The sequence below is a fragment of the Rattus norvegicus genome, chromosome 5 (assembly GCF_021556685.1).
Source record: "Rattus norvegicus strain SHRSP/BbbUtx chromosome 5, alternate assembly SHRSP_T2T, whole genome shotgun sequence".
NCBI classification, from domain to species: Eukaryota; Metazoa; Chordata; class Mammalia; order Rodentia; family Muridae; genus Rattus; species Rattus norvegicus.
In genome coordinates, this window is record NC_141538.1 from 8,242,596 (window position 1) to 8,261,855 (window position 19,260).

The 19,260-nt window shown below is 43.5% G+C and overlaps 1 protein-coding gene across 16 annotated transcripts in view; it reads left to right on the forward strand.

Moving 5' to 3' along the window:
* Stau2 (staufen double-stranded RNA binding protein 2) overlaps positions 1-19,260 on the forward strand; it is a 245,859-nt gene that overhangs the window by 163,775 nt on the left and 62,824 nt on the right.

Here is a 19,260-nt window from a genome sequence, read left to right on the forward strand (position 1 = left end):
TTACAGTTACTATATAGGTTTGCACATGCCCAAGGAAGCCCTTGGATTGGCATTTTAATTGATAACTCCCGTCTTAGTGCAATAACCTTTACAAATTCAAAAAAACCAAAATGGCCGTTCTTAGTGTGAGTGATGCAGGACGGCACTGGGTGCTTCCCTCTCGGGTGGAGTCAGCAGGACAGCGTCCCGCAGAGGTCCCGGGGCCACGTCTTCACTTTCCTTCATTTTCATTGCCCAGTTAGCTTAAATACTCGTGTATTATAGTCCACAGTGTCTGAGGATTCAGGCTTCCCTTTAATACACGAGTCATGACCGATATCACTTTTTATTTCTAAGAAAAAATAAAGAAAGCCATATGACACTTAGGAAACATTATCTAACGTGTGGCCCTTTCAAGGTCTTTATCAACATATTGGGATGTTTTGTTCAGTTTGAGACTGGGTGGTCCTTAAGTAGTCGTTTCACTTTGGTAGTATCAGGAGCTTTTATCTGGTTTATTGAGCTGTGTCAGTGCATTGGAAGTGTGGTGAAGAACTGTCTTCAGCCATGGCTGCTCAGTGTGCTGTCCAGTTACCCATTTGTGCAAGTCCTAAGCTTGCTGTTTACCTTTAGTTCTTACATCCAGCCCTGTAGCTGGGGAGTGCAGCTCAGTGCTATACCTGCCGCAAGCTTGGAAGACAACAGTCAGTCTACTTCGGTTCAGTGCTGGGCTGAACCGAATGCAAGGCCATCACTTTGGCTCAAGAGCCTGAGAGATGGCAAGGGCACCCTGGCCTCTTTCTTTACTACAGTGTCCTTGAGTGTGTATGCCTGCTGAGGTGTTAGAGACCTTCCACAGTCAGCCTGTTTCATGGCCACTAGCAGGTGTTTGGAGGCGTTGTGCAGTAAGAATAGAGGGAGGTGACTGTGTTAGCCTGATGTCTACATCGTCAGCATCCATGGTTTCCTCAGACATCAGTCAATTCTCTGAACTCCTCAGACCCTGAGGCAGCCTAGGCTCCTTGGTGTGTTTTGAGTCTTAGGCTATGGACCTTCCTCCCATCGCAGCTCCTCTGTGTTCTCAATAGTTGAGCCATTGTTCTGATTCTTAGCAGTGGGCCAGGGAGCACACAATATAAGGCATATCCTTAATTGTTGGCTGCTCTCTGAGCTCCTTTTGCAGCAGGCCATAGGTCTTGATATTGATTATGGGGCAGCAGAAAAGTAGGAAATATAGCCTACCATAGGCATTTTTCCCTCATATAAAAGTTTATAGGCTGTAATCTAGGGATAGAGTGACAGGTGACAAGGTGCGAGGCTTCTTCTAATTTACCACTCTATGTCTGGGGTTTCTTTATGGTCAAAAAAGTTAACACTAAATAGCAAATTGACAGGCTAAAGAAGGGCAGGAGACAGACACATGCTTGAAGTTGTTTTTCAGGTCCCCAGGAAGTTGCCACAAACTCCTTCAGCTTGTGTTCTGCTCAGCCATCAGAATAGTCAAGACCACAGGGAGCTTGACCTGTGTTAATCATTGGCACTAAATGCTGGCTAAGTGTCCCTCCCCATGGAAGGATGCTAGTAGGCAGCTCACAGCAATGCTGGGCTGGGCTGGTGCCTGGCTGCAGAGTGGGGACTTGACACCTGTAGTCTGTGTAAGTTGCATGTGCACACTAACATGTTCATGGGGTGTTCATTAGGTACTTACAGGCTCATGGTGAATCGTAAACAGTTCAGAGAAGAGGTCTTTAGACAGTGAGAGCCAAGCTAGCGATGAAAACATTTGAAGACCATCCTTCCAACTGGAAATGTCTTGTATTTTTGTCCTTTCTAGCTTACTTTTCTCTAGGAGAAAGAACGAAGTTGCAGTAGTCCTGTTAACAGTAACTGTTCACCATCACTGTGTTGGAAAGACTGCCATGTCTTTCATACAGACCGCAGGCCAGTGGGTGGCGATATGCTGTGTTAAGTTTAAAATGTGCATGTTGTATAGTAGCACAATATCAGACTCTGCCATAAGTGCTCTCAGACCAAGCTCTCACGGTTTCACGTTGCTTTTAGTGTAAACTGTCAGGGGATACATTTCATTTTCCCTGTTATCTCCACAGTGAGCAGCACTTGGGCATTCTTGAGCTCATAGACACTGGCCACATCATGGTTTGCTCAGAAAGTACAGGATAATGAGTTAGAACTGTCATTAAATCTTTTGCCCCTAATGAAGACTAGAGAAAATCATCATGGTCCTTTGGAGACAAGGACTTTTACATTGACTTGATTTGAGTGCTAAACTTTTATAGATATCCAGGAAGAAACTCTTCTAGCTTTATGGAATGGCACCTATTATACAGACAGCCCTTCTGGAAGGCCAGGATCCTTACTGCTGTGATTCAGTCAGATCATAAGATATTATGACCTTAATGTGGTCTTTATGCTGCAGTCAGAATGGAACCTCAGGTAAGGAAGCAGTTTCCCTCACAAATTCAAAAGTACCTTTTCTCTAAGCATTTAGCAAACTATTAACAAATTTTACAAATTTGTTAAATTTAACCAAAAATTATAGCTAATGTGGTGTTTCCCTTAAAATTAGTGGGACTCTTTTTCCATTCTACGTTCATATTTTCATTAATTTATCACACAACCAATGTTCTTACTGACTCGTGAGCCTAACGCTTAAAAAGACACTGGCAGGGCTGGAGAGATGGCTTAGCATGTAAAGGCACTGCTGTTCAATGTGAGGAGCTGCATTCCCAGCATCCACACAAACTCCAGCTACGGCTCTGTTGGCCTGTGCTCCTAACACAGGGTTCAGGGATGGAGGTGGTAGAAGGAACACAGGCTTGCTGGCTAGCCAGACCAGCCAACAAATGGCAAGCTCCAGAATCAGTGAGAGGCCTCTTCTGAACGGAAGAAGAGAATAGTACAGCAGGGACATAATGTCCTTTACTGGTGTCCAGGTATGCACAGATGAATGTGCACACACACACACACACACACACACACACACACACACACACACACACTAAGACATGCAGTGTCTTACATGTGGTCTTTTAATGAGCCAATTCAAACCAGAGTAGATTATATATTTATTAAAGATTTATTTATTTTATGTATGTGAGTACACTGTCACTGTCTTCAGACACACCAGGAGAGGGCATCAGATCCCATTACAGTTGGTTGTGAGCCACCATGTGGTTGCTGGGAATTGAACTCAGGACCTCAGGAAGAGCAGTCAGCGCTCTTAACCACTGAGCCATCTCTCCAGCCCACATGTGGTTTTAATGGTGATTATCTTTGCAATTTTCTGATCACTTTATTTAGGACTGAGCTTTGCAAATCATTTCAGTTTAATTGAGTCTAGTTATAATGTCAGAATTTTAAACATGATGCAGTGACATATATCCAGCAGTAAGTCTGTATGATCTATAATGTGGAAATAGGAGAATGTCACTACCAATTAGGAATCACATAAACACAGTCAGAGAGGAGGAAAATCCGTGTTGGCATCATATGAACTCTGACCAGTGCTTATTCTTGAGCCCTGTGTGCATTTGAGGGCTTAAATGTGAGTGGAGTGCTTCGGTTTTCCTTTCCACCAGTTATAATGAAAGGCATTTTCCAGGCTAGAAAAGCCAAGGAAACTCAAACTGGAATCAGTGGACTTTCCTTAGAAAGTATTAGAGTATTCTTAACAGGTTTTTAAATACTTGAGCTGTGCTCTGCATAAAGTATTGTAGTTTCCTTGAAGTCTGCACTCTGACTAGGGACCTGTCCTGTCTGGAGATTGCATGTGTGCTCTAAAGCTTCTTTACTGTGATAGGCAAAGTGGAAAGAGGTGTGGCCGTCTGGCCCTGGTCCTCTCCCATGCTAGCAGAAGCTCTGCAGAAGCTTCCTGGCTGCGTGTCACTTGCTCCTGTCCCTTTGCTGTTTTGGCCCAGCTGAGAGATGTGAGGCCTTGGCACGGAAGCTCTGTGCTCCCTGATACACTAGCTATGGCACTATCTGTTAGAAGCTTGAAACATCATGATAGTTTGTGCTGGGAGTAAGCTATCTTAGGAAATTTAAATTATTTTAGACTTCTTGTTTGCAGTATACTATTAATTTAAATATGGAATTTCCTCATGAAGAAGCTCTTCTGTGTTTTTAGGAGTCTCAGTCAGTAAAGCTGTTTGAATAACCTAAAGTGTTACTCTGATACACTTGTCTGCCTTTGCCAAAGAGTTCATGTTATATATAAAATAACCACTTGAACTTTCAAAATAATTAACTTAGTCCCATAGTTTGGGATGTTCCTATGTAAAGTTCTAGTGTTATTGTTTAATTTCTGGAATAAAGAAAATCTCAAAAATGGTTTCTTAATGAACAAATTCCTCTGGGTGTTCAGCTAGCTTCTTGCAACAACACATATACACAGTAATACAGACTTTTAATTAACATAAGGATCTTACTAGAGCTTAATGATCTAAGAACCAGTAGATTTTCTAGCTTGAAACCATCGTTCACAGTCTGCCTTATAGTCTTGTGATTTTTGTTTCTTTGAATGGACCTTCTTGAGTGGAGAAGATGAAGGGGCGTGAGAACACAGTAGGGCATCAACTGTGGACTACACATGTGGCATTTCACACCTCCCCACCCAGCCTCACAGCTCCCTCTCCAGTGTCCTGTCTGAGTTGGTCACTTTTTCCAACTGGCTGCTGACTTTCTAGGTTAAATCCCTAGGTTTTAGGTCAGAAGCTTAAAGTAGTCATTCTAAGCTACCATTTTCTATGTTGTTATTATTTTTTTTTGACAGTTTCTCACTCTCTGGGCCTTGTTATAAAGACCTAGCTGCTCCCTTGAGTGATCCCTCTGCCTCTGTCTCCTGAGTACTACAATTACAGACGTGAGGCACCACATCTGACCTGAAGGTGACTTCCTTCTTTCTGCTTTTGAGTCAGTGTAACCTGCTTTTTCATTTTAATATTTATTATATTTGTGAGGATGGAGCATATGTTGTGGTGTGTGTGCGTGGAGGTCAGTGATTGACTTGAGGGAGTCAAGGCTCTCTAGCATGTCGTCTGGGGATTGAAGTCCGTAGTCAACAAGTGCCCTCCCTACCTTCTGAGAATCTTATCTGATTTCTCTTTCACATGTTAGCTGAGCTGATATTTTTCTGTTAACAAGTTCACATTGCTGAACTATTCCAAGCTTTGCATGGCTTCTTGTCACACACTCTTGACTTTGCTTTTAGAGCCTCGAGTGGCTTCCCATCACACTTTGCATTTACACGTTAGCCCCTGGCTGACCTGGTTCTCTGTCCCAGAAGCCTCAGCCCCTGTCTCTTCTGTTCATTGACTGCCTGAGCCTCTCATATCTTTTATTCAATGGCACCACTGTAGGTGAGAGCGGCCAGGCCGAAAGGTTCTTGCTAAGATTCCACTTAGGCGGCACTCTGGAAGAAGCAAACTGGGTGGGAAGTCTGTGGTCACTAGGAGCAGGTGTGTGAAGGAGTGACTGGGGATCATGAGGGATGTGCTGTGTTAAGACAGTGGTAGAAATGTCATTGCATGCATCTGTCACACTTAGGACTTCATTGTAAAAGGAAAGTGCTACAAATTCTAGGGGATCCTTCTCTTAAAAGGAGGAAGTTACTCACACTGTCCCCTGGGAAATATAAATAAGTGGCATCTCTTGGCCCTCCTGCACACTGGATCTGTTGAATACACCAGGAACGCACCAGCTTTTGCCTGAATACTTCAATGCCAGTAACGAGGAAGGCCCACTCCAGAGCTCCTGGAATAGACTCCAAAAAGTGTTCTGGGCTCCACTGTCTGTCTCACTAGAGAACATCTTTCCAGCAGGGGTGTTAACTTAAGCTGGAGAGGCCATTGGTCTCTGAGGATGCTCTCCATTCATTGTCCTACTGTCACAACAGAAGTGACAGTAAATTCACATCAGTCTAGAATGTGTAATTCTCTAGAGCAAAGCCTGGTGTGGTTATCTACACACTGAGTGGCTGTGCTGGAGAACTCTATTACACGGAGCACAGAGACTTTCAGGCTTAAGCCTGCACGAGGGAAATTTAAAAATTGTGGATCACATTTCAGGCTCAAGGAAAAGTCCATCTGTACAGGCTGAGTGAAGAACATGGGACGCCAGGCTTCTGAAGCTATGCTCAGACTTTTTAGCGTATCAGGCTTGGGGATGAGTTGTACTGATTGGTACCTGTTACCAAAGATGCTAAGCTAGGTTTGCTTACACCATGTGTCTCAGTATCCATTTGGAAGGGATCTTGCTTTTGCTCTCTGCATTTGATCTGGTCTCTTAATCAGTCTTCTGTTGCTGCAAATAACCATAACTATGGGCAACTCCTACAAAGGAAAGCTTTCACTTGAGGCTTGCTTACAGCTTCAGAGGGTTAGCCAATTGGTCATTCTAGCAGGGAGCATGGCAGCATGCAGGCAGATGTGGTGCTGGAAAAGTAGTTGAGAGTTCTACAGCCTGATCTGCAGGCAGCAGGAAGAGAGCCTGGCTTGGGCCTCTGAAACCCGAAAGCGCATCCTCTGTGACACACTCCTTCCAAGGCCACACCTACCCCAGTAAGGATCTCCTAACCCTCCTAAGTAATGCCACTCTGATGACGAAGCACTGGGATATGTGGGTCCGTGGGGCCGTTCTTACTCCAACCAGCACAGTCGTTTAGGTATGTTTCCTAAACCTCCGTGCCAGTAGGAGAAATGGTCTTTTCTTGTCTTCTCTAGTTACATACAGCTAGAAACTGCCTTTTCTTTTCATGGTTTCTACTGACCTGTCTTCATTCAGATTGCCAGTGAATCTCTCTTTCACACAGATGGGGTAAGCGGGCCTGGCTCCGCATCTACCCTTCAGCTTAGTTTCTAGCTTCCAGATCTACCTTTGTACGTCCAGGCGAGCTCAGGAATTTACTTGCTTCAACAAAGAATGGGTCAGCAAATCAGTCAGCTAAGCAGGTACCAACTAACTAGGGCAGTGTAGCACGTGTAGCACGTGATGTTAGTGGTGCACACACTCTTCTGGCCACCGGACTGAGGTGCTTACTGAAGGTGTCTAGTCACAGATGACTTGAGGGAAAAGAAAAGGAAACCACGATTAAACACTGCGTGGTGTTTGCCGTGAGCTAAGCTCTCTGTGGGCTCTCCATAGCTCTGCTTACTTCTTAGCATTCCCTTGAGTAGTGTGCAACCTGCTGCAGCAGCTGCCTCTGCGTTTCCTTTGCTGTTGTGGCTTCTCTGGGTGTGAATCCAGATGAGGCCATGCTGAGTGACACCACATGGTATTTAATCATGGTTTCTTTTTTTTTTTTTTTTTCCCCTTGGAGGCGACTTTTCGCCCTGGGCTTGTGGAAGGTTTGGCCAAGGCTCACTGTAACTGAGAGGACAACCAGGAAGTATAACAATTTGCAAATCAGTTGGGGATTTGATGGCAGCTGGCCTCAAATTGGCAATCCTCCTGTCTCAAGCTCCCATGCCAGCACACCTGGCTTCCATTGTGCAACCTTGCATTAAGTTCTGCTCAGACATTAATTCCTTTGGCCTGAGTAATTAAACCGTAAAATCTTATAGTCATAGGATATTTTAAAACAGAAAGAGAAGCCTTCCTTCCATCAATGATCCACCAAGTGATGATGCACACACAATGCTGCTGGTGCTGAACGTCTGAAGGATAATGCCTTCATCCCCCAGCTCCAAGGGCACCGTCATCTGAGGATACCACCCAGGATGCCCATGAATATGACTGGCAGAAAACGTGGCTCAAGCTGGCCTAGGCATAAGCAGCCACATTCTCTCACAGACGGGTGGTTCCCAGAAGAGTGACCTCTGGGCTTGGTGACAGAACAAGAACTCTGATGTTAGCAAGGGTTCTGGTTATTCCCACCTCCACTTCACTAAGAGCATGGGAAGGCTGGGTCTCTGGGTCCCAGCAACATGGACACAGGGACATCTGGCCTGTGTCTTGAGCAGATGCATCTGTACTGCAAACTTCTCAAACCACCTTCCCTTATAGCTCGAAAACCAGGTCGTTCCTTTCTCCATTTTTAAACTACTGATTGGCTGGAAAATGATGACCCCGGTGTTGGCTATTTAGCCACATGAGAAACCTCAGGAGACAGATGTCAGTATGTAATTTAAACATTTCTAGAAGCCATAGTTTTATAAGTAATTAAATTTTCAGCAATGAGATTTTTAACCCAACGTGTTAGTTACTTCTCTCTTTGTTGTGCTAAAATCTTGGACAAAAAAAAACAAACAACTTAAGAAAGGAAGGGTGCATGAGGCTCACAGTCTGAGGGAGCAGCCCCTTGGGGTGGGGAAGGTGGTGGTGAGAGTGACTCAGCTGCAGTGCAAGACATCCGGTCCCTTTGTGACCATGGTCAGGGAGCAAAGAGGCCAACACCACACATAGCTCCTTTCCCTCTTTATTCTAGAGTCTAGGACCCTGCAGGCCCAGCAGGATGGTGCCTCCCATATTCAGGGTGGGTCTTCCCTCCTCAGTTAACCTCTCTGCAGACACCTGGACAGACATTTGTGGTGTTGCGTCTCCTATGTGATGACGACAGGTTGAAACAAATTGACTTGCAAAGATTGTACATCTGAATACCACTTACCAGTAACCAGCATTTGAGATTATTGAGGTCAGGCTCTCCTCTCACACCTCAAGTCTCAAGTTTCACATGAGTCCGTTTCACAGATTCAATAGTCAAATCTATGTCTGATGGTATAGATGCATAGGCTGAAACCCTGTCTGCCTTCAGATTCACCCTTCACCCTTAAGGCAATCTGTGCTCTGCTTCTGTCTTCCCTGGGCTTTTCCTTCTCTGGCCCATGCAGCCCTTGCTCATAGGAACTTTAATTTAAATTTTGTTACGTTCATCACATCCAACCAAGTTGTTATTCCAAGCTGTCCTTAAACCTGTGAGGAGAGGTACATTTTTTCTGTATTTTTAAGGCAAATTTTTTGTGTTTTAATTTTTTACATTTATTATTTTATATGTATACATGTTTGCCCCCATGTATGTATGTGCACCATGCCTTTGGAGGTCAGAAAAGACATTAAATGACCTGGAAGTGGAGTTAGTGAATGGTTGTAAACTGTCCTGTAGGTGCTGGAAACTCGACCAAGGTCCTCTGCCAGAGTAATGAACGGAGCTCGGGGCCATCTACCTGAGACTCACCTGTACTGTTTGTGTTAGCCTGTGGGCTCACGCACCAAACCATTTCCCATTCTCCCTCCCATGATGGTCTTCTTGAGGTCCAGAGCAGGGTCTCATGCCTGGGCATTCCGGGGGCATTCAGTTCATGTTTGTAGGAAGGAAGTAAATTAGATTTCTAAGGAAACTAGGGCATTTGAATTTTGCAGAATATCTGAAATAAGATGGATGAGAGAATGTTCAACCCGTAAGCACTCTTGCAGTGGCTCTCTCGATGGACTTCTTTTAATGTAAAGGTTATCTTAGTTCCGTGTGTGAAGTAACTCTCCTCAGGGGTCACACCTTCCTTTTGTCATTCTCCTGGCCTAGTTATAGACTTTAGGGTGGTTGTTGTTGTGGTGGTGGTTGTTGATGTTGTTGTGTTTTTGCCTGTCATTCACAGCACTTGTCTTCCATGGTGTCTGAATTTCTTGGTTCAAGTACTGGGGCCATGTCCTGGTTCTAGCATCTGCCCAATGAGACACTGGGCGATGACTGCATTCCTAGAGTCTTAGTGAGGCCAAACATCTTATGTTTCAGCAACAGTTGATCAAGACAAACACAGCTCTTTATCAATATAAAATATGGTCCAATGACATTGTAGCACAAGAGATACCAGTACTCCTCAGAGGGAGGCTCCACAATTTCTGCATCCATGATGTCTGCATCCATGATGTCACAAGCAGAGTATAGGCATTAACTATATATATTTGGCAGGTCTGTATTGATCAACCAGTGCTGTATATCATGGGGTGGCAAAGACCGTGCTTCCTGTCACTGTCCTCGTCAGGTTCCAGAGCTACCAGAACAAAAACTTGGGAGAATAGTTAACTTGAGTATTTCTTAGTCTTTTAATGAACTGGGGGCATGAAAGAGATGCATTTAAAAAGATAAATGAGATAGAATGTTTATTTTGGAAAAATGCTTCGATTTTTTTTATTCTTATATTTCAGAATATTTCTTTCATCTGATATGCATCTCATTGTAGAAATAAAATTTCTGGGCTGGAGAGATGGTTCAGTGGTTAGAGCACTGACTGCTCTTCCAGAGGTCCTGAGTTCAAATCCCAGCAACCACATGGTGGCTCACAATCATCTGTAATGGGATCTGATGCCCTCTTATGGTGTGTCTGAAGGCAGCTACAGTGTACTCATGTATATAATAAATAAATACATCTTAAAGAAAAGAAATAAAATTTCCTTTGTTGATGTTTAATATATGAAATTTCAATTTTATATAAACATAACAGTTAAAGAATTCTGTAGCTTTAGAACTATATCACTTCAGGATGACCACCAGAGACTACTTTTCAATATAGATCGTCATTACTTGTTGGTGTGCTAGGTCAGAATCAGTATACATAACCCAAGGCCAAGTTCAGTCTGCTCCCCAAATTACCAATGGCTTTAACATTTTGAAGTGTTTGGAAATAAACTTTCATAATGTGAAAATTATGCGGACTACAAGCTTTGTGCCATAAATGTGTTTAGGGGGATAAACCTAGCGTGTTTATGTCAGTCCTGCCTGTGACCACTTCCCTACTCTAAGGCAGAGATAAGGAATTCTAAGAGGCCTAGAGGCCTTGCATCTCTTTGTAGAAAAGCAGGTTCAACCATAGGCTTATAAGGCAGAGACATTAAGCACTCAGCTTTTGAGTCTTGTATCAACTGTTATGTTAAACATGGCCAGAGCTCATTCTTGGAGACCTAGGCTGGGTCCTGGAAAAGGCTGCCTGTGAGGCACACAATAGACTTCACTGTGGGCTTTGGATTTATTTACTCACAGAGGAAACTAATTTTATTCCTCTGAAGGAACAATAAACAAGTCTATCTTCATCAGTATTCATCAGAGCAATGAAAGAAAGTTTCCTGTAGCAAAGGTTACTTGTATCTCTTGCTGAAATCCCATTTAGAACTGCTTCCTAGCTGGACGTTTTTGTTTTTAAGTAATGCGGAACATTCAGTTGTTTCTACAGTGACCTTTCATTTCCGATGTATAAGCAGTTTCTAGAACCAGCAGTGAGCTATAGGAAGAGTGGTGTGAAGAGTGAATGTTCTGCAGTCTGTAACTGACTTGTAGTTTCCACATCTCTAAGGGGCTGCACACGTCCAGCAGCATGGTGTACACGGTGACTTATAACTGAGCTGTAAAATTATTTGGGACTGTGGTCAAAATCCATGAACCTACTCACTGCTCTCTCCTCCCACCACCACCAGCCCCCTCCTGGGGATGAGAAACAAAACAAACACCATTTTTTATCAGCAAAATGGATAAAAGTTTACGTGTAAAAACGTATTTTCCTCAACTACACTATTCAAAGGACTGAGTGTGGATCGGTCACATGCGGCACTGGGAGCTGTGGCATCGCATTGCCCATAGCTTATGTCTATGACGATAACTCACACTCAGTTTCATAGCAGCGCAAGTCTCCTGCGCTCTCTAATATGTTTTCTAATATGTTCTGCCAATTTTGGAGCTGCACCCATACCCCGCACCTGTGATTCCTTAATTTCTAGTTAAGTATTCTAATTATTAATGTCTCCTCTAAATTAAAAGCCTAAGGAAGCACTTAGGGTTCGTAAGCCTTCCATATTTCTGTCTGCATGTTAGATGTTATTTGAAGGTTTTTAAAAACCTTTCTTAACAGTTCATACTGGTACATTATTAAACCAGTAAATACCATATATGTGTAATTGGCTAAATGGATGTGAAAGTTATAGTGGAGAACTGTTGCCTACATAGAGACCGTCAGTGGAATATAGTTCCTTGGCCACAGATTTGAGAGCATTACCGCTCACTGGAGGCCACGTTTACAACCTAAAGAGTCTTGCTTTCTGGTAAATTTGGATTATGATGGTGTGCAGGGTTTATTCTGCTGTTTGAAAGTTGAATACCAGAAACCTCCTCTCCCTTTGCAGTACACCTAATTAAGTCACGCCTCTTTGTCCCCTGTCCGAATTCTTTTTTAACAAACCTCGTTTTTATCTATTGCTTGTATTTCAGGATCTGAGCACTGCCCTTCATGGCTGAATGCTATTTGACTGGCTCTCTTTGTGTGCTGCATTACCTTGTCAGATCACAGATTTTAAAATAGTCTTTAGTTTGTGGAAATTTCTTTGGTGTCCTCTGATGGAAAGAATTACATACCACTTTAAGTCCCCAAATATTTAACACAGGTAAATTAAATTACAAGCACAAGATAACAATGAAAGATGCCTTCTATTATTCTTCATAAATATGACAAGAATATGCTACCAGCAAACCTAGGTGATACCACTACTGTTTGGTAATCTCTACCAAAATGAGATCAAATGGTGGCAGTTATGTTCAGTGGAATAGTATGTGCTTAGCACTCATGAGGTACTGTGGACTCACCCTCAACTTTCTTTTTATTTTTTTTAGAGATTTATTTATTTATTTATTTATTTATTTAGGTTCTTTTTTTTCGGAGCTGGGGACCGAACCCAGGGCCTTGCGTTTCCTAGGCAAGCACTCTACCACTGAGCTAAATCCCCAACCCCTGATTTATTTATTTATTATGTATACACTGTTCTGCCTGCATGTATGCCTGCAGGCCAGATGAGAACACCAGCTTATATTACAGATGGTTGTGAGCCACCATGTGGTTGCTGGGAATTGAACTCAGGACCTCTGGAAGAGCATCCAGGCTCTTAACCACTGAGCCATCTCTCCAGTCCCAACTTTCCTAACCTAAAAGCCTAACCTGCTAACTAACAAGCTTGCTTTCTTCTGAAAAGACTGCCCTTTTGTGGATCACTGCCCACCAAATGGGGAGGAGGAGGTTGTCTGGCACTACATGTGCATTTCTTGGTGGATTTGCCTCCTAGAGATGCTTTGATGGGAATCTAGCCTATAATTTACATCCTATGTCTTTGGGCAGTACCCTACCTGGACCTCAGTCACATCTCGAGGGCCAGCCCTTGTTGGTTTGGCTCACCTGATCTTATACTCCTCATATGCCATTTGCCTTTGACCCTTTGCTGTTTGTCTATGCCGGACATTTCAGAGATCATTCCCATATCTCTCCTCCAAACCTTTCAGACTGACAGTTTATTTGATAGGTGCTACATTCTCCACCTGTTATAAAGTCCTGAGAACACCAGTAGTTTCTTTGCTGACCGAGATAATACTTTGATTTCTAGATACCTCAGTGCTCCCACCCCTGAGCAGATAGCTGCTGCCTTAGTTTCCCCTCATTGCCATCATGTCCTGAACCTCTTGGACCTCAAACTGTCAAGGAACTATTGGGTCATGAGTTGGCCCAGCAGTTTTCAGAATTGTATCCAGGTTTTTTTTTTTTAAGGTTTATTTATTTCATATATGTGAGCACACTGTCGCTGTCTTCAGACACACCAGAAGAGGACATCGGATCCCAGTACAGATGGTTGTGAGCCACCATGTGGTTGCTGGGAACTGAACACAGGACCTCTGGAAGAGCAGCCAGTGCTCTTAACCAGTGAGCCAGCTGTCCAGCCCTTAATATCCATTGGTTGATTTTTTTTAATGCCATGCTAATTACTTGTAAGATCAATCATGATTTCAATGGTAAATGCAAGAGTTAAATCTCATGGGAAGAAGCTCCAAAGTGACTTTGATGATGTTTTTCTTTGTTCACTTAGCAATTGTGAGTCTTCAGGCCCCAGCTGTGTATACATTACTATTCTAAAGTCTATGAAATATTTCCAATTTCTCGAAAAAGAAAGCTCCCAAACTAATTATAAAGTTAAATATGTGTTATGTGGGAACCTTGCTCAATTTTCCTATGAACCTAAAATTACTCTGAAAAGTCTCTAAAAAGAAAAACATGGAAAAACAGCAAAGTACATACAGAAAATCACTGGGACTAACTTCAAAGCAACTCACAAACTGTAAAGACGTAAGTGTTAGAGGGCTATAGATTACACTGTGGTTAGGGGAGAAGTCACCCATTTAATAAAGCTTCTTGTAGGAATTGACAGACCAGCTATTGGAAGAAGTATGAAAATCCATGTGTAGGAACAATATAAGAGAAGGTAGAGGAATGGAGAGGTGGTTAAGGGCACTGACTGCTCTTCCAGAGGTCCTACGTTCAAATCCCAGCAACCACATGGTGGCTCACAACCATCTGTAATGGGATCTGATGCCCTCTTCTGGTGTGTCTGAAGACAGCTACTTATATACATAAAATAAATAAATCTTTTTTAAAAAAAATAAGAGTGATAGAAGTACGGAAATTAGCACAAACAAAACCATGAAGGGGTCAGAGACCGTGTTTGATGGGAGCTCCCAGGTCACGTGACGTTTGAGATCACGGCAGCTGAATGTAGAAATGAATGCAGGACTGAACTGCGGACATTTTATTCTTTAGGGCAAGCAGTCTTAATCTAGGAACAAGGGATATGCTAAGATGGTGGCCATAGTTCAGGCTGGACTGGCAGACACACAGGGAAGGAAGGTGCTGGTTTCGTTGGTGGGCGTGACTGAGAAGAAGGAGAGCTGGGAGGGAATTTCCCAGAGCAACGTGGGAGAAAGCGCTGGAGGGCTCTTGTGAGCCATTAAGTCTGAGAGGATGGAAAATAACTTGAATGGGCTTTAAAGCCCCAAAAGGGAAGAGATCTGGGCAGATCTTTCAAGAAAGCAACAGGACAATAAAAGAAAAAAGAATAAAGTAAACTTTAAAAATATAAAAAAGCAATAACTGAACAAAGTTGTCAAAAAGCACTATTAAGACCATTGAAAATAGTAGAAAAGGCACTTAGCAAGTGGTGGAGCATCTCCTCAGTGCAAGTGTCCTTTGGGTAAGAAAGGTCGATTCTGCGGCATTGCAGACTGGTGATGTTCTGCCTCCAGACTGGGCACAGTGCTTTGCCAGCCTGGAGAAAAGCTGTGAAAACCAGTTTCTCTGAAGAAGTGAATGTGAAGTCCCTCACAGGCACTGGCACTTTAGTGGTCGGCACTCTAATGGCCAAGAGGGTCTGCGTTTTCAGTGTGGGTTGGGACCAATAACCTGGCTGATGATTTATCGGGGAGATTCGAGAAGTGGCGTAGTGCCAGGGACCTTGTAAACTTTCTGCATACTCCCAGTTGACCAAATGGCTTCGTATTCATGCAGGGACGAGCAGAAAAGGCTCAAGCTAGTTGCAGACCTGGTGACTGGGAAGTGCTGTACAAATGTAGAGAAGACAGGGAAAGTCGGTGCCAGGGAAGAGCTGAAGACGACTTAATGTGGTCCCCAAGTGGAGCCCAGATTGTTGGCAGAGCATGAAACCCTCTCTGGCTTAGGTGTCGAAGCTCGGGCAGTAATCAGTCCTTTGCTTTCTTTAGCCTTGTAAACAGGTCGATCCTGGTGACTAAGTCGAGATCCAAGCAGCCTTGTACTGTGGAGAAAATAGTTCTGGAAGATTTAGCATAAGAAAATCAGTGAACATCCTAACTGTAGCAGGAACAGCAGCCTGGAGGACAGCATTAAAAGACAGATTTGTACTCCATATTATATTAAATTTTCAGTAAAATATATCTATCTTGTATGTTAATATATAAAGCCAAAGTATATTATTATATATAATATACACATAGTGAGAGGGGGGGACTGACTCAGCCAGTGAGATGCTCAGTGGATAAGAACATTTGCTGCCCATGTCCCCAGTACCCTTCTAGAAAGCCATGCACACCCATGCCTGCCTGTAGCTCCAGCAAGATGGGTAGAGGTAAGGGCCAGAGACAAGAGGATCTCTGGGGATTACGAGATCCATCCCCACCTCCAGGGTCAGTGAGATGCCCAGCCCCAAAGCAGTAAGTGGAAGGTGATAGAACAGGACATCTGACCCCTCCTGTCAGTGGAAACGTTTGTGAGTAGGCCCAGATGTTGGTCTTAGCAGGCAAGGACTTCAAAGCAGTTACAGTAAACATGCTCTAGGAATTAAAGGAAGTCATGTTGTAAGAATTAAAATGTAGCTCACACTAATGACTCAATAAACAGAGAATCTCAATACAGAGAACTTATCTAGAGTATTAAATCTAGGACAAAAAAAATCTAGAGTTAAAAAGTATAAAAACTGAAATAAAAATTCACGACAGTGAGTACCAGGCTGAAGATGGGAGAAGAAAGCACCAGTGGGCAGCACAGAGAGGGGCATGAAAAGCAAGCAGAGCCCAAGCAGGCTCTGTGTCCACCCGCAGTCGCAGCACTCAGCAGGAAGAGGCAGGGGGATGGCCACCTAAGGTCTGCTTGGGGTACATACCAAAAACCCTGTCTCCAAACAAGTAGTGCAGAATTGAGAGACCTGAGAACCATTAAACGCCCTTGTCCAGGTTGGGTTAACATCAGGAAATCAACCACTGTGCCTATACAGGAGGTTAACCCCTCGAGAAACACGGGCTGAGCTTAACATTCATTTCTTATTAATAACTAAACATTGTTTATTTCTAAAGAACTGCATATCTCAAAATATGGAAGAATTCCTTTAACTGGATAAAGAACAAAACCCCTGAGTAGTGTTGTCTTCCTGGGGCAAACAGGGTTTCCCTCCTAGCAGTGAGCACAAAGTAGGACTTACTCTATAACATCACCTTTATGACTATCGCCAATGTGGTATGGCAGAGATAGAGAGCATGAGGAAGGAGAGAAGTAAAAGCTCGTGACTTAGAAAAGTAGGGACAGACCTCTCTTGCGAGCAGTTGACAGGATCCTGCATTAGGAAGACACTCATATTTGGTAGTGAGGCCTGTGATCTCACAGCCATGATGAAGCCCACACACGGATATGTAAGCCTCAAAAGCACACAGCAGCACATGGGAATCAACAAGGAGGCACAGGCTGTCTGTGGGAAAGAAAGCCATGGCTGGGTGGGGTTAGATCTCTAAGTAAACGGCAGGCTTTGAGAGCCATAGATTAGAACATTTCTTACTCTTCGGCTGGCACATTTCCCCACATTTACACATTTAGTACAAACCCTACAAAATCCTAGATGGCTTTATTGGGTACAGGCTGTCAAGCTGATCCTGGAATTTATAGAAATGTAAAGGGCTCAGCGAAGGTTAAAACCCTTCTGAAGAAGAATAAAGTTGGAAGAGTTATAGTATTCCATTTCAAATGTTCCAGAACTCCAGCAGTCTAGTTGACGCCTATGTCAGGTGGGATAGAACTGAGAGTCCGAAAGCAACCTTCTGGTAACTCAGTGGGCACAGAAGTTCTGATAAACCGCACTAGAAAAATCTAGTACCCATTTGAAAATTAGGAATTTAGTCCATTGCCTAATACCATGTGCAAAAAAAACCCTCAAAATAGGTAGTAGATTTAAATGTAAGACCTAAAATTATCCAGATCGTAACTGCCTTGGGCTAGGACTAGGCCTAGAGGAGACTTTCACAATGACTGAGGTGTCCTCAGAGTAGAGTGTGGTAGTTGTGCAGCCTTAGTAGAACTGTGCAGAGAGAGGCTGTATCACATATAACAACCACACAAGGCTGTTTAAAGATGGCAGCGTCAGCCTCCACTGTGAAGCCCTCATGACCCGGTGCCGATGAGCAGTCATTTATTTATTTGTCTAACATACATTAAGAACCTCCCAGCAGACAAATGTTAAAGGAAAGAGCAGACATCACCATGGGTTTGCCGCAAGGAGGTCCCCTTGGGCCTCTCAGCTGAGGCATAACCTCATCCCTGGGTCCCTCACTCACCTCCCCTTGCTAGTTCTACTGGCCTTGCCTGGTCTGCCTCAGGTCCTGACTTCAGTTCCTGCGGTTACTACTCTACCCAGTTCTAGGCCATTGACTCCTGCACTGCCCATTCCTTGTTCCATTAGTTTTTGCATATTTAATCAAAATAAAATCACCCTTGCATTTTAGACTCAAGCTCCACTCTCTCTCTGACTTGGCTGGCATACTGGTATGGGGTGACATGGCCACTTGGTTTATTTCGAATGCTGACATTGATTTCTGTCACATGAAATGTGGGTAACTGGAAATTTGTCATGAGATCTAGGGAGAGAAACTACAGATAATGGTGTAGACTTGGACTTCTCCCTTCAGAATTAGAAATGAGTAAGCTAGACCGTCAGCCTGTAAGGCATACTAGCTAAGGAAATTGAGAATAGAAACAAGGAAAGGACCATTTTTCCTTGAAAGTTACAAGTAACAACCACAACAAAAAATTACCCTGAATTTTCTAAGCTATTCGTTGTAGTTTTTGTTTTGTTTCGTTTTTTCAGTAGACACAGGACAGGGCACTTTAGAGAAATCACTTAAGGTATTATAAAAAAGGAGAAAGTCTTTAATCATTTTCTTATCTGAACTCAATCTCACACAGAACACAAAACCTGACCCTGAAAAGGCCTCCCCCACTAGGTGGCAAAAGTAAGCTTCGGGAGAGACAGAGGCAACCCGGCTTTCACCCTGTGAGGTCACAGCAATCTTTACTGCCACCACTTTGTAAAAGGCAAATGCTAGCTAGCCACTGGGACTAAGGCAACCATGCTGCCTGTCCCTGGCTTCTGTAATGTGCAGGAAGGAAAAGGATGACTGCAGAGCCCTGGCAGCCCTTGATTCACATGCGTGAACATGCGGGGAAGTCTGCTTCACCAGGAGGCCATCAGGAGTCCACAGGGATGTGAAAACACAAACCACTACAACCAATTTCTAAGCCATCAAATGAACGCACACAATCCTAAAACATCATACTTTGCTTTGCTACTAAGCATTGTTTTACAGGGAATGCTGAAGAGAAAACTACTGACATCATCCTCACTTTTGTCCCAAGGTCCGTAGGTGTTATGGAAGACCCTGCTTTAACTCACACAGAGTGGCTCTCAGAAGTTATTTCTAATCTAGTTCTGTCAGCTGCCTCCCACCTGGGCTTTTATGAATATAAAAAGTTTCTGGAGGGTCTGAAAATATGCTTTCAAAAAGAAACAGCCTGTAACAAATTGGAGCTTTGGAAATATACGAGGCAGAGGCTGTAGGGGCCGACAAACAATGCTCTTCTTTTCATGTTAGCACCACTAGCCTTTTCCTGTCCTTTCTCTGTATATGTCCTCTGCATTGTTCTTTTGTTTCTGGCTGTCTCTGAAGGGCAGCAA